Genomic DNA, 13,343 nt, shown 5'->3' with positions numbered 1-13,343 from the left:
GTAGTACATGGAGCCTTTGACCCCATCCTGCCAACACTGGTGCCAGGGATCGGGGACGTAAAGGAAGAAACCTGAGTCATTATAATGGCACCTACTGTATTACCTGTTGGATGCTGTTTTGAGATCCCATGTTTTCTGCCGCTCCGATGTGGGTAGCCCCCATATTCCTCTGACCATTTAGCACACTTTTTACAGTATGGTTGGATTTGATCAAAGAGGAAGCAGTTATAAGGGAGGTTCATGTCTATCCCCACAGGATGTGGCACAATGGACTTAGGTGCAAATGGGATGGTGAGGGCCTGGTTACATCCCATAGCGGGGCAGTCCCCAAAGCCCAAGTGATGTGTGATGTCAGCTGAGCCTTGTTTATAGGTTTCTCAGATCTTAAACCTCCAGAGATATGATGGAGATAGGGAGCTAACCGGGAGGACAATAAAGATCCAGGTTATAAGAATAAGGAAAGTACAAGAAATAGGCTGCAGAGGGTGAGATACCTGAGGCAGAGCGCCACACGATGAGGCCATCTTCACTAGGGGGAGGTTGTCCACAGGCTGACACTCAGGAGAAGGGGGACGAGGATAAAAACTACCCACAGGAATGGATAGAGTGGAAGTATGGGTGGAGTGGTTTACAGTAAACCAAAGAGTAGGTTGGAAAATGAGTAGATTTCTTCAGGAGTAAAGTCTGAGAGTGTACCCTGGAGATGAAGATCAGATATCCAATCTATAAAGTAAAAGAGGTATGAGAGAGGAGGGGAGTTGATCGTGTTGGGGGGGTGGGAAGTCTAAGACCTCAGAGTGGAGTGTATATATGAAAGAGTAAAAGCGTGGGCAGGAGCTGACAGGAAAGAATAGGACAGGAGAGGTATAAAGAGTGAGTAGGGGAGATGCCAGGTCCCCAGGCATAGTGTTCCTACTTATGTCCTGGGAGTCTCTATGAGTGTGTCTCTGTTTTCTGGGATCCTAGGGAAGAAGGAGATTTTTATTTTAGCTGGTCCTGTAAGAAGAGATTGATAGGTTTTTTTGTGGGGCTGCCAGTTTTAGGTTTTGAACATGTACCCAGGAGGGGAATCCTGCTAGCTTTGCAGCCATAAGTGTGGTAAGGATGACCTTAAATGGCCCTTTCCATTTTTGTGTTAGGTGGCCGGGGGTGGCTGTGTCTTTTAGATAGACAAGATTTCCTACCTGGAGAACTGGAGGCACTTTAGTATAGCATCAGAGGGTTGTGGTAGTTGGTCATGAGCATAAGACCAAAGGAGAGAGTGAAGAAAGGTTGAGAGGGTTCAGGAGAGAGGGGGGAATGTTGGGGGGCTTTGGCTGAACTGTGATAGGGAGAAGCAGATGGCCATAGAGGAGCTTGAAGGGACTGAGCATAAATGGTCTCCTTGGAGAGCCCAGAGGTGAGAAGGGCTAAGGGCAGGAGATTTGTCCAATCTAGATGGAGTTCAAGAAAGAGTTTGGTGAGAGTATTTTTGAGTGTGTGATTGGCACGCTCAACCTTGCCTGAGGATTGGGGGTGATAGGGGATGTGGAATCTTCAGTGGATGTTTAAGGCTTGTGCCAGCTTTTGAGAAATAAAGGAAACAAACTCAGGCCCATTGTCTGACTGGATGGATGCTGGGAGGCCAAACCATGGGATGATATCTGTGACCAGAATTGTTGTTACTGTGGAGGCCCTTTTATTAGTTGTGGGGAAGGCTTCCACCCATCCTGTGAAGGTGTCGACCAGTACCAGGAGGTATTTGATTTTCTTTACTGGGGGCATGTGGGTAAAATCCACCTGCCAGTCCATGGCAGGGAGGCATCCTCTGGCTTGGTGCATGGGAAAGGGAGGGGGCCTAACATTGGAGTTAGGGTTTATACGCTGACAGATGGAGCAGGACTGGGTGATCTGTTTAAGGTATTGTATGTCTTCTGTTGCTAGGGAAAGGGATTGGCAGAGAAAGGTGCAGAGAGCATGAAGATTAGGATGAAAAAGCGTATGTAAATAAGAGAGAAGAGTTTTGACCTCAGAAGAGGGGAGTGAGAGCTTAGTGAGAGGATGAAGGGAGGCCGGGGTAGGGGGGGTACATGGTCTGGGGTGCAGGTTGGAGGGCTGCTCATTTTGCCCCTGTATCTGCTCAGTTGTTTCCTTTGGTAACAATAGAGGAATCAGTCTGATGAGCTTTACTATGGGTGATGCCTATTTGGGAAGGGAGGTGCGAGGCTTCTAGGACCTGGGTTAAGGCAGCATTAGTGATGGGGGTTCCTTTTGTAGTTAGGAGTCCCCTTTCCTTCCAGATTGCCGAGTGGGACAACCAAGCGTGAAAGGTATATTTAGAGTTGGTGTAAATATTAATAGTTTTGTCCTTAGCCAGAGTTAGAGCTCTGGCCAGGGCAGTTAGTTCAGCCTTCTGGGAAGTTGTACCCAAAGGGAGAGGATGTTCCTCAATGACAGTGGAATTAGAGACAATAGCATATCCAGCTTTTCATTGTCCATTGTGAATAAAGGAGCTGCCATCAATAAACCAAGTGTAGTCAGCCTGAGAAAAGGTGCCCTCCTGAATGTGGTCTGGACAGGGGAGGAGCTCCTCAAGGATCTCGGGACAGGAGTGAATGAGGGGTGTTGAAGAGAGAGGAAGAAGAGTGGCTGGATTAAGTGGGGGACACAAGATGAAAGTTAGTGTGGGGTCTTCAACCAAGGCCTCCCGGAGGGACAGGATACGAGAGGGGGACATGGAGTGAAGTCCCTTATGTGTAAGGAGCTCCGAGAGCCTATGAGAGGAGTAAACAGTAAGGGGGGACCCAAAGGTGAGCTTTTTACTTTCTTTTTTAAAATTTATTTATTTATCATTTTTTTCTTTTATTATTCATATATGCATACAAGGCTTGGGTCATTTCTCCCCCCTGCTCCCACCCCCTCCCTTACCACCCACTCCGCCCCCTCCCTCTCCCCCCCACCCCCTCTATACCCAGCAGAAACTATTTTGCCCTTATCTCTAATTTTGTTGTAGAGAGAGTATAAGCAATAATAGGAAGGAACAAGGGGTTTTGCTGGTTGAGATAAGGATAGCTATACAGGGCATTGACTCACATTGATTTCCTGTGCATGGGTGTTACCTTCTAGGTTAATTCTTTTTGATCTAACCTTTTCTCTAGTTCCTGTTCCCCTTTTCCTATTGGCCTCAGTTGCTTTTAAGGTATCTGCTTTAGTTTCTCTGTGTTAAGGGCAACAAATGCTAGCTAATTTTTTAGGTGTCTTACCTATCCTCACCCCTCCCTTGTGTGCTCTCGCTTTTATCATGTGCTCAAAGTCCAATCCCCTTGTTGTGTTTGCCCTTGATCTAATGTCCACATATGAGGGAGAACATATGATTTTTGGTCTTTTGGGCCAGGCTAACCTCACTCAGAATGATGTTCGCCAATTCCATCCATTTACCAGCGAATGATAACATTTCGTTCTTCTTCATGACTGCATAAAGTTCCATTGTGTATAGATACCACATTTCCTTAATCTATTCGTCAGTGGTGGGGCATCTTGGCTGTTTCCATAACTTGGCTATTGTGAATAGTGCCGCAATAAACATGGATGTGCAGGTGCCTCTGGAGTAACAGTCTTTTGGGTATATCCCCAAGAGTGGTATTGCTGGATCAAATGGTAGATCGATGTCTAGCTTTTTAAGAGGCCTCCAAATTTTTTTCCAGAGTGGTTGTACTAGTTTACATTCCCACCAACAGTGTAAAAGTTTTCCTTTTCCCCCAAATCCTCGTCAACACCTGTTGTTGGTGGTGTTGCTGATGATGGCTATTCTAACAGGGGTGAGGTGGAATCTTAGCATGGTTTTAATTTGCATTTCCTTTATTGCTAGAGATGGTGAGCATTTTTTCATGTGTTTTTTTGCCATTTGAATTTCTTCTTTTGAGAAAGTTCTGTTTACTTCACTCACCCATTTCTTTATTGGTTCATTAGTTTTGGGAGAATTTAGGCCTCTTGCATCTGTATGGGAATATCTTTCTCTAGATTTGGGAAATTTTCTGTTATTATTTTGTTGAATATATTATGCATTCCCTTTGCTTGCACCTCTTCTCCTTCTTCGATGCCCATGATTCTCAAGTTTGGTCTTTTGATGGAGTCAGTGAGTTCTTGCATTTTCTTTTCACAGGTCTTGAGTTGTTTAATTAATAGTTCTTTGGTTTTTCCTTTAATTACCATTTCATCTTCAAGTTCTGAGATTCTGTCTTCTGTTTGTTCTATTCTGCTGGATTGGCCTTCCATTTTGTTTTGCAGTCCTGTTTCGTTCTTTTTTCTGAGGTTTTCCATATCCTGGCAGTTTTCTTCTGTATTGTTGTCTATTTTTGTCCTGAGTTCATTTATCCATTTTTTTATTGTGTTCTCTCTTTCACTTTGGTGTTTATACAGTGCTTCTATGGTTTCCTTTATTTCTTCTTTTGCTTTTTCAAATTCTCTGTTTTTGTTGTCTTGGAATTTCTTGAGTGTCTCCTGTACATTTTGGTTGACCCTATCCAGTATCATCTCTATAAAATTCTCATTGGATACCTGTAGTATGTCTTATTTTAAATTATTCTTGTGGGCTTCATTGGGTCCTTTAGCATAGTTTATCTTCATTTTGTTGGAGTCTGGATCTGAGTTACTGTTCTCTTCATTCCCCTCTGGTTCCTGTACTAATTTTTTTCTGTGGGGAAACTGGTTTCCCTGTTTTTTCTTTCTTCCCATCATTGTCTTTTGTGTTGTTACTGTCCCTGTACAGTGTGCAATTAAGTATTTTCTAGCTTGTAATAATAACAATGGTAATATTTAGAATGGAAGGGTGAGCTGAGATGGAAAGCAAGAAGTTAAAGAAAAGGGGAAAACAAATACACAGACACGAGGGAGAAAGCAGAACAAGGTTTCAGATAAGAAAGTTTCAAAGGTATAAACAGGGAGCATTAGTGTACTAATTGACAAACATTAGTCAATTATTGTACTAAGCTGAACAGACATTAGAGAGACAGAGAGAGGATTGAAAATCAAAAATAAAAAAATAAAAAATATGTAAATGAAAGAAATATCTATATATAAAAATGAATTAAAATAAAATGAAAATAGAAAATTAAAAAAAAAAAAACCAAAAAACCTCCAAGTTTATATGCAATGCAGTTTCAGTCTTAATAATTTGGGTGTCCGACTCAGTCTCCAGTCCTGGAGATGGTGCCTCAGATGTTGTTCTGTAGTTGTCTCATCAAAGGGGACACATAAAGTAGAACAAAACTAAACCCAAAAAAAAAAAAGCCCCACCAAGTGTCCCAAGTTCAGATGCAATACAGTTTCAATAAGTTTTTCAGCTTGCAGGTGTAATTCGTTTGTTCTCTCATCAAAGGTAGGGTGACAAAGAAAAAAAAAGAGTCTGGAGACAGTTCTGAGAGTGGTTTCTGCAACTGTGGCTTGCCTGCCTGCTGCTTTCAGCCTGCTGTAGCTGGAGGCGTTGTTTATGCAGATCTCTGAGGTGAGCTTAGCACTCACCTGGTCCCACAGGCTTTGTTTGTTCAGAGTTCTCCTGTGCAGGAGCCTCTGCTACAGGCTTTCCCGTTTCCAAGCACTAGGAAAGGTGTCACTGCACCCGTGTTCTCAGGCCTGCGTGTTTATTTACAGATCATGTGGGAGGTGGGACTTCCCCCCTCTCCTGTGGAGTTTTCCTCCCACCGCCACTTTCACAAGCTTTCCTGCTCCTGATTACTGGGTGCTGCTGCTGCTCCTACCGGCTGCCATGTTTGTTTACAGTTCATGTGGGAAGTGGGTATTCCCTCCTCTCCTGTGGCGTTTTCCTCCCTCTGCCACTCTCCCAAGCTTACCCTCTCCTGGTTGCTGGGCGCACACCCTGCTCCCGCCAGAGGCTCTCCGGCCCGCCTGGCTTGTTTATTTACAGTCCCGGAAGGATTCCCTTCCCCCAATCTTCAGCGCTCAGGGTGCCCCACCCTCTTTCCAGCATGTCTTAATTGTTCTTATTGCTTATTATTCAGTTTCTCTTTTTTTCCCCGGGTGGAGGTCAGTCTGTCCAGGGGGCTATGCTGCTCTGGCCCAGGCTTGTCTGTGGGGGTACCATGGTACCATGAAGCTCACCTGGTCCTCGTCTTCCCAAGCCATCTGGGTGCTGGCCACTGGCGGCCCGGGGGCCCTCCTCGTTTCTCCGTTTGATGTGAGGTGGAGATTCTCTGCGCTGGCTGGAGATGTGGAAGGGCCAAAGTTATGCCTTTTCTCAGTGATTATGCCTGCAAAATGTGTCTCCAGCGTCTCTCCAAGATTTCACTATAGGAGGCTCGCTTTCTGCTTCCTACCTTTAGCTGCCATCTTGGAATCTCCCCCTTTTTACTTTCTTGAATTAGAAGAGAAGCAGCTGTTAGGCCCCCCTGGTTGTGGGGTCTAACTCTTTTGAGAGTTATGGTACTGGAGCAAAGGAGGGCCCTATGTTGTGTCCTAAAACTCCTAGGGCAAAGCCCTGTCTCTCAGAGACATAAAGGAAAAAAGGTCGAGTGAGGTCTGGCAGGTGAAGTGCTGGGACTTCTGCCAGGGCTTGTAGGAGGGACTGGAAATGGCCTGACACAGGCTGAGAGGGGTCCAGGGACTCTTGGATGGGGCCCTTGGATGCTTCATATAGAGGTTTGGCCATTAGACTGAAGTTAGGTACCCAGGCCCTGAGGTAGCCTGCCAGACTGAGAAAGGAGAGAATTTCAGCCTTGGTGGTGGAGGTAGGGAGAGAAACCAATAAGGCCTTATGATCTATGGTGATAGCCTTATGAGTAGGGGAGATAGATAGGCCCAGGTAAGTTACCTGGATGAGAGACAGTTGAGCCTTGTTAGGGGACACATGGTATCCCTTTTTTCCCAGGAAATTAAGCAGGAGGGCAGTGTGTTGTTGGCTATTTTCAGGTGATGGGCTGCAGAGCAGGAGGCTATCTACATACTGGAGAAATTTACTGGGGAGAGATGGAGGGTGAGGAGGTCCCTAGCCAGAGCTTGGCCAAAGAGGTGGGGACTGTCCCAGAACCCCTGAGGTAGAACAACAGGTCAGTTGTTTGGAAGTATGAGAATCTGGATCAATCCAGGTGAAGGCAAAGAGGTTTTGGGACTGTGGGTGGACAGGGATAGTGAAGAAAGCATCTTTCAGGTCCAGGACTGTGAAGTGGGTGGTGGTACCAGGGATGAGAGACAGGAGAGTGTAGGGGTTAGGTACCACTGGGTTTATAGAAGTCACTGCTGCATTGATTAAGCAGAGGTCCTGTACCAGCTGGTAAGACCCATTGGGCTTTTTTACAGGCAGAATAGGAGTGTTATAGGGGGAGTGGGTTGGGCAAAGCGAGCCCTTAGTGAGAAGCTCTGAGATGATAGGCTTTAGCCCCTGTAGGTGGGTTAGAGAGATGTGATATTGAGATTGGTTTGGGAAAGTAGAAGGATCTTTGAGAGTGATGACAACTGGCTCATGATGTGAGGCAATGGAGGGGTTTTTGAGATCCCGTACAATGGGGTCCACCAATGTTGCTAGTAAGGGCAAGGAGTTGGGAAGAGCTTGTGGAAGCAAGGCACATATGATGGCAAGGAGGGACCATGAGGATGGAGATGAGGGGTTGGTGGGCTGCAGCTTTTGTGGGGATAGATGTAAGGTGAGGGTGGCCTGAAACTTTGTTAAAATGTCTCTACCTAAGAGTGGAGTGGGACAATTAGGTAGCACTAGGAAGGAATGGGTAAAGAGGGTATCTCCCAGTATGCAAGTTAAGGGAAAGGTCATTAAGGGCTGAGAAGGGGTTCCCTCTCCCCCGACTGTGGAGGTTGAAGAAGGCTTGGTAGGTCCCCAGAACTCTGGCAAGGCAGAAAAAGTGGCGCTGGTGTCTATGAGGAGAGAGACAAGCCTACCATCAATCATGGCCGTTACCCTGGGCTCCCGTGAAGTTATGGTCATTGGGCCTGGGAGTCCTGGGCTCCGTCAGTCTTCTGCTGTGGTTGCTAGTCCTAGAAAATCAGTTAGGGAGGAGGAATGTTAAGGGGGTCTAGACCCCCCGCCTTGAGGGGTGGAGGGGCAGTCCCTCACCCAGTGGCCCTCCTGTTTGCACTTAGGACATGGTCCTGGTGGGTGGCGTATCTTAGGACAGTGTCCAGTGTCTCTCAAGGCCACACAGAAAGTATGGGCTGGGAGGTGTTCGGGATTTTCCCTGGCCTTGTGAGTTGAGAGCCAGGGGGATTTGCCAGAGGGCTTGGGCCAACATCTGGAATTTGGTCTTATCTCTCTTCTCCTTATCAGCCAGTTGCTGTTCCTCATGGTAATTATAAACCTTAAAAGCCACATTTAAAATTTCAGCCTGTAGAGTCTGAGAGCCATTTTCCAGCCTTTTAAGTTTTTTTTCTTGTATCTGGGGCTGACTGGGAGATAAAGTGGGTCATAAGGATAATTGTCCCGTCCTTAGTTTCAGGGTCAAATTTTGTGTGGCATTGTAATGCCTCTGTAAGTCAGGACAAGAAACTGGCCGGATTTTCTTTTTCCTCTCATTGAACTTCTCTGAGTTTGTCAAAATTAACAACTTTTGGGCAGCCCTCTTTAACCCTGCCACTAGGCAGGTGACCATCTGGTCCCTGGAAGTTAGGTCATTAGTTTGACAGTCCCAATGGGGTTCTGCCTCTGGAACTGCCAGTGTTCCTAAGGGATGGACAGGGGTGGTGCAGGGAATCTCATCTGCATGTGTCTTAGCCACATTCCAGACCTTTCGTCTCTCCTCTGGGAGGAGGGTTGAGAAAAGGATGGTATAAATGTCATGCCAGGTGAGGCTATAGGATTGAGTCAAATATTGAAATTCTTTAATATAAGAGTCAGGGTTAGTGGTGTAGGAACCGAGGCATTTTTCAATCTGAGACAGGTCTGTGAGAGAAAAGGGAACATGAACTTGCATCATACCCTCAGTGCCAGCCACCTCCCGAAGAGGGTAGAGGGAAGCCAGCTGGCTGGGGGGGCCATGAGAGCAAGTGTGTGTGTGACTCAGGGGATTCTGCAGCTTTGGGTTGGTAGAAGGTCAAGTAAAAGGGGGAGCTGAAGGAGGAGTGGAGGAAGGGGTGGAAGGAGAAGTGGGGGAAGTGGTGAGAGAAACAGCAGGAGGAGGGGCAGGAGAAGAGACGGGGTGGGGGGGCAGCTGCTGAACAATGGAGGCTCATGTCTGATAAGGTGGAGGCTCATTAGCAGGATTGAAGGAAGGGAAAGTGTCAGGGTCAAGGAGGGTAATTGGGGTTTTTGTAGCCAGAAGGACTTGGGCAGGGGAGCAAGAGGTGCAGAGAGGTTTAAAGCAGAGATAAGAAAATGCTAGGACATAGGGAATTTCCTTTAATTTTCCAGTGCGTTCACAGAAGTTATAGAGATCCCTGAGAATGTTAGGGTCAAGTGTGCCATCTAGTGGCCATTTAGAGTTATTGTCCAATTGGTATTGTGGCCAAGCCTGATTGGAAAGAAAAATGAGTTTCTTTGCCTTTAGATCAGGCGAGAGCCATAGGGGCTCAAGGCTGGCCAGCAGACAGCCCAGCAGGGTGTCTGAGGGAATTTTGGAAGGTCCAGTGCCCATGGTGAGACCTGGTCCAAGAAAGAATATGGTGGGTGTCCCCAAGATATTCCTTTCCTGGATGAAACAGAGAAGTGGAGGAACCTCAAGGGAACATCTTCACCGAGAGGATTGCCCATGCCTCAGAAACCCGGTTCCTGAGCTGAGTGAGTCGGGACCTAGTTCTAGGATTTTCCCAACTGAGAGAGAGAGAGAAAGACAGAGAGAGAGAGAGAGAGAGAACCATGACTTATGGTGCAGCAGCGTGAGGGAACTCACCAAGGGAGGACCGAGTAAATCAGCCGGTGGTGGGAGAGTTACAGGAAGTGCACTGACCTTGAGGAGGTTCCTTATGAGCAAGAGTGGCAATGACGGCACTAGTCCAGGAACAGGGGTCCTGGTAAAGCAGCTCAGATCCCAGCAAGTTTATCCAGGCTTAAGGAAGGCAGCTCTCACCTATGTAGCATTGGCAGGCTGATACAAACCCTCAGCTTGGCACCCCTAAACAGGGGATGTCTGCCTTGTGGCCAAAGTAGGCTTGGGAGTGCAGTATATATTGGAAGGGCCTGGAGTCACTGAGTGGGAGAGCAAGATTGATGCCGGAAGCTCACCTGTTCCCAGCCAATGCACCAAATTTTAGGAAAACACCGCACACCGTACACAAAGGAGGCTTACGAGAGTTATCTCATGTCCAAAAGTTTAATAAGCAGGGTGGCTGGCCAAGAGAAAAAGGCGCAGCAGCTTCTCTCAGCTGGTCTGGTCTTAAGTAGCATTTGGGAGAAAGCAAGGTCAAGGATGGTCTTTGATTTGCAAAGGAGGAGACCAGCTGCAGGAGCAAGGTCTAGGGGCAGGCAAAGGGAGGTGGCGGGAGATAGGGACAGTGAGCTTTGATCAGCAAAGGATGAGACTGGCTGCTGAAGCAAGGTCTAGGGGCGGGTAAGGGAAGAGGGGTAGGAGATAAGGAATGGTGGGCTGTGTTTTGCAAGGAGTGAAACCAGCTGCAGCTTAGGCTACAGAAGAGGCAGTTCCCATCACAGCTCTCTGCTGCTTAAACTTCTCAGTGGGTCCATCCATATCTGACATGAAGATCCCTCTTCACAACTGCCTCTTGTGGCCATCCCAGACATTGTTGGGACTTCCTGAACCACAGTTGTTCCTTGGTTTTCAAGTCTCCACAGTTGCTCATTCTAAAACCCTCTGGGCAGCAAACCCTTGCAGTTAGCTAGCAGATCCTAACTAACCCTATGCAGTCCATGAGCCAGAGACTCCATGGCCTGTTTTTGCAGTGACACTCAGATAATGGAGCTTATTCTTGCAAGGGAGATCGGGGAGCACTGATTGCCATGCTCTTCACTGCCTGAACTCCAAGATGATTGTACATCTCCAAGGGTCCAGGTCAGACATTCTCTTTTTCCAAGACCTCCTCTGTGTTCACCTTTCTCTCAGACACTGTGGCCAGGAGTCCAAGACTCCATGAGATATAATTGTTTCTTGTTTTCAAGTCTTGAATGGGAGGCCCCATCTTAAGACAGCAATTCACTGTAGTTGTCTGAGCTATAGAGAACTATTTGTCCAATGCTAGCCTGTCATACTTGGTGAGTTGCTGAAATTGGACTGGATTTAAGGTTTATTGGAGATGTGGGCTTGTTCTTTGATAGGTCTGCCAGTCTGTAACCAGGGCTGCCTCACTTTCTTTGTGGTGGGGCTTTAGCCTTCTTTTTTCCTGGGGGAGCTTGAGCTTGATCTAAAGACTGTTTCCTAATTTACACTGTTGCCTTCCCATTTCTCTGTATTTTTCAGCTGTTTTGTCCTTTCGTGGTTCCCACTGGTCTTCCTCTGATTCTTTCTCCTGAATATAGTTTCTCCTTTGTTACCCTGACTTCTTATTCGCAGTGTCAGAAGGAGTAAGCTTCTATTCTTCCATCTTTCGTGGCCTTCATTATTTTTCATTTCCAATTGCACAGTCTGGGTCGAGAGTTGGAGGGTTTGTCATCCATTGAGCACAGACAAAAGAGGAAAAAACCCCCAGAAAAGCACAAAATATGAAAGCTGTGGCACTGGGGTTTTTGAGGGATGAAGGGTGGGAGAGAGTGAGGAAGCAGGGATGAGTTGTGAACTGAGAGACAGGCAGAGAAAGCCAGGAAGTACTGGGACTTGTGTTAGAAATATTGGAGCCCTGCTGTGACCACAAATCAGACACGTGCTCAAAAGTTGATGGGCAAGGCAAAATTTACTTCTGCAGAAGGGTGCAAAGCACACAGGTCAGAAGGACTGCCTCAGCTGTTATCTCTAATGCAAGTCTGCCCCTCTTCCTGATAGACAGGTTTGGGTTTACAATCTTCGTGATTGGTTAGTTTGAAAAGGGGGCATGTGGACTATTCACAATAGCCTAGCTATGGAAACAGCCAAGATGCCCCACTACTGATGAGTGAATTAATAAAATGTGATATTTATACACAATGGAATTCTATTCAGCCACAAAGAAGAATGAACTTTTGTAATTCACTTGCAAGTAAATGGATGGAACTGGAAAACATCATCTTTTTTATTTATTTATTTTTTTGTTTTATTATTTATATGTGCATACAAGGCTTGGGTCATTTCTCTCCCCTGCCCCCACCCCCTCCCTTACCACCCGCTCCGCCCCCTCCCTCTCCCCCTACCCCCTCAATACCCAGCAGAAACTATTTTGCCCTTATTTCTAATTTTGTTGTAGAGAGAGTATAAGCCATAATAGGAAGGAACAAGGGTTTTTGCTGTTTGAGATAAGGATAGCTATAGTGTGAGATTCCTCTCATTGCTTTCCTGTACATAAGTGTTACTTTCTAAATTAATTTTTCTCTAACTGACCTTTTCTCTAGTTCCTGATCCCCTTCTCCTATTGGCCTCTGTCGCCTTAAAGTTTCTGCATTAGTTTTCTGCATTGAGGGCAACAAATGCTATCTTGTTTTTTGGGTGTCTTACTTATCCTCATACCTCCCTTGTGTGCTCTCAGTTTATCATGTGATCAAAGTCCAATCCCCTTGTTGAGTTTGCCCTTGATCTAAAGTCCACATATGAGGGAGAACATACGGTTTTTGGTCTTTTGGGCCAGGCTAACCTCACTCAGAATGATGTTCTCCAATTCCATCCATTTACCAGCGAATGATAACATTTCGTTCTTCTTCATGGCTGCATAAAATTCCATTGTGTATAGATACCACATTTTCTTAATCCATTCATCAGTGGTGGGGCATCTTGGTTGTTTCCATAAGTTGGCTATTGTGAATAGTGCTGCAATAAACATGGGTGTGCAGGTACCTCTGGAGAAACCTGTGTTACAGTCTTTTGGGCATATCCCCAAGAGTGGTATTGCTGGATCAAATGGTAGATCAATGTCTAGCTTTTTAAGTAGCCTCCAATTTTTTTCCAGAGTGGTTGTACTAGTTTACATTCCCACCAACAGTGTAAGAGGGTTCCTTTTTCCCCGCATCCTCGCCAACACCTGTTGTTGGTGGTGTTGCTGATGATGGCTATTCTAACAAGGGTGAGGTGGAATCTTAGTGTGGTTTTAATTTGCATTTCCTTTATTGCTAGAGATGGTGAGCATTTTTTCATGTGTTTTTTGGCCATTTGAATTTCTTCTTTTGAGAAAGTTCTGTTTAGTTCACTCGCCCATTTCTTTATTGGTTCATTAGTTTTGGGAGAATTTAGTTTTTTAAGTTCCCTATATATTCTGGTTATCAGTCCTTTGTCTGATGTATAGTTGGCAAATATTTTCTCCCACTCTGTGGGTGTTCTCTTCAGGGAAAACAT

At 46.1% G+C, this 13,343-nt stretch overlaps 1 protein-coding gene across 13 annotated transcripts in view; it reads left to right on the top strand.

Moving 5' to 3' along the window:
• The window catches only part of LOC109683265 (phospholipase A and acyltransferase 2-like), a 113,484-nt gene that overhangs the window by 74,593 nt on the left and 25,548 nt on the right, over positions 1-13,343 (top strand). The window contains exon 1 of one of the 13 annotated variants that reach the window (XM_074048034.1): positions 1,301-2,789. The exons of 11 other annotated variants lie outside the window; for them this stretch is intronic. The gene's annotated coding sequence lies outside the window, so the exon portion shown is untranslated. Of the gene's footprint in view, positions 1-1,300; positions 2,790-9,237; positions 10,944-13,343 lie in introns of those variants that run through there. One more of the 13 variants, XM_074048030.1, reaches the window with a different exon arrangement.

The sequence above is a fragment of the Castor canadensis genome, chromosome 1, assembly GCF_047511655.1.
Source record: "Castor canadensis chromosome 1, mCasCan1.hap1v2, whole genome shotgun sequence".
Taxonomy (NCBI): domain Eukaryota; kingdom Metazoa; phylum Chordata; class Mammalia; order Rodentia; family Castoridae; genus Castor; species Castor canadensis.
The sequence above is the reverse complement of the archived record's forward strand: the minus strand, read 5'-3'. Positions and strand labels throughout refer to the sequence as shown.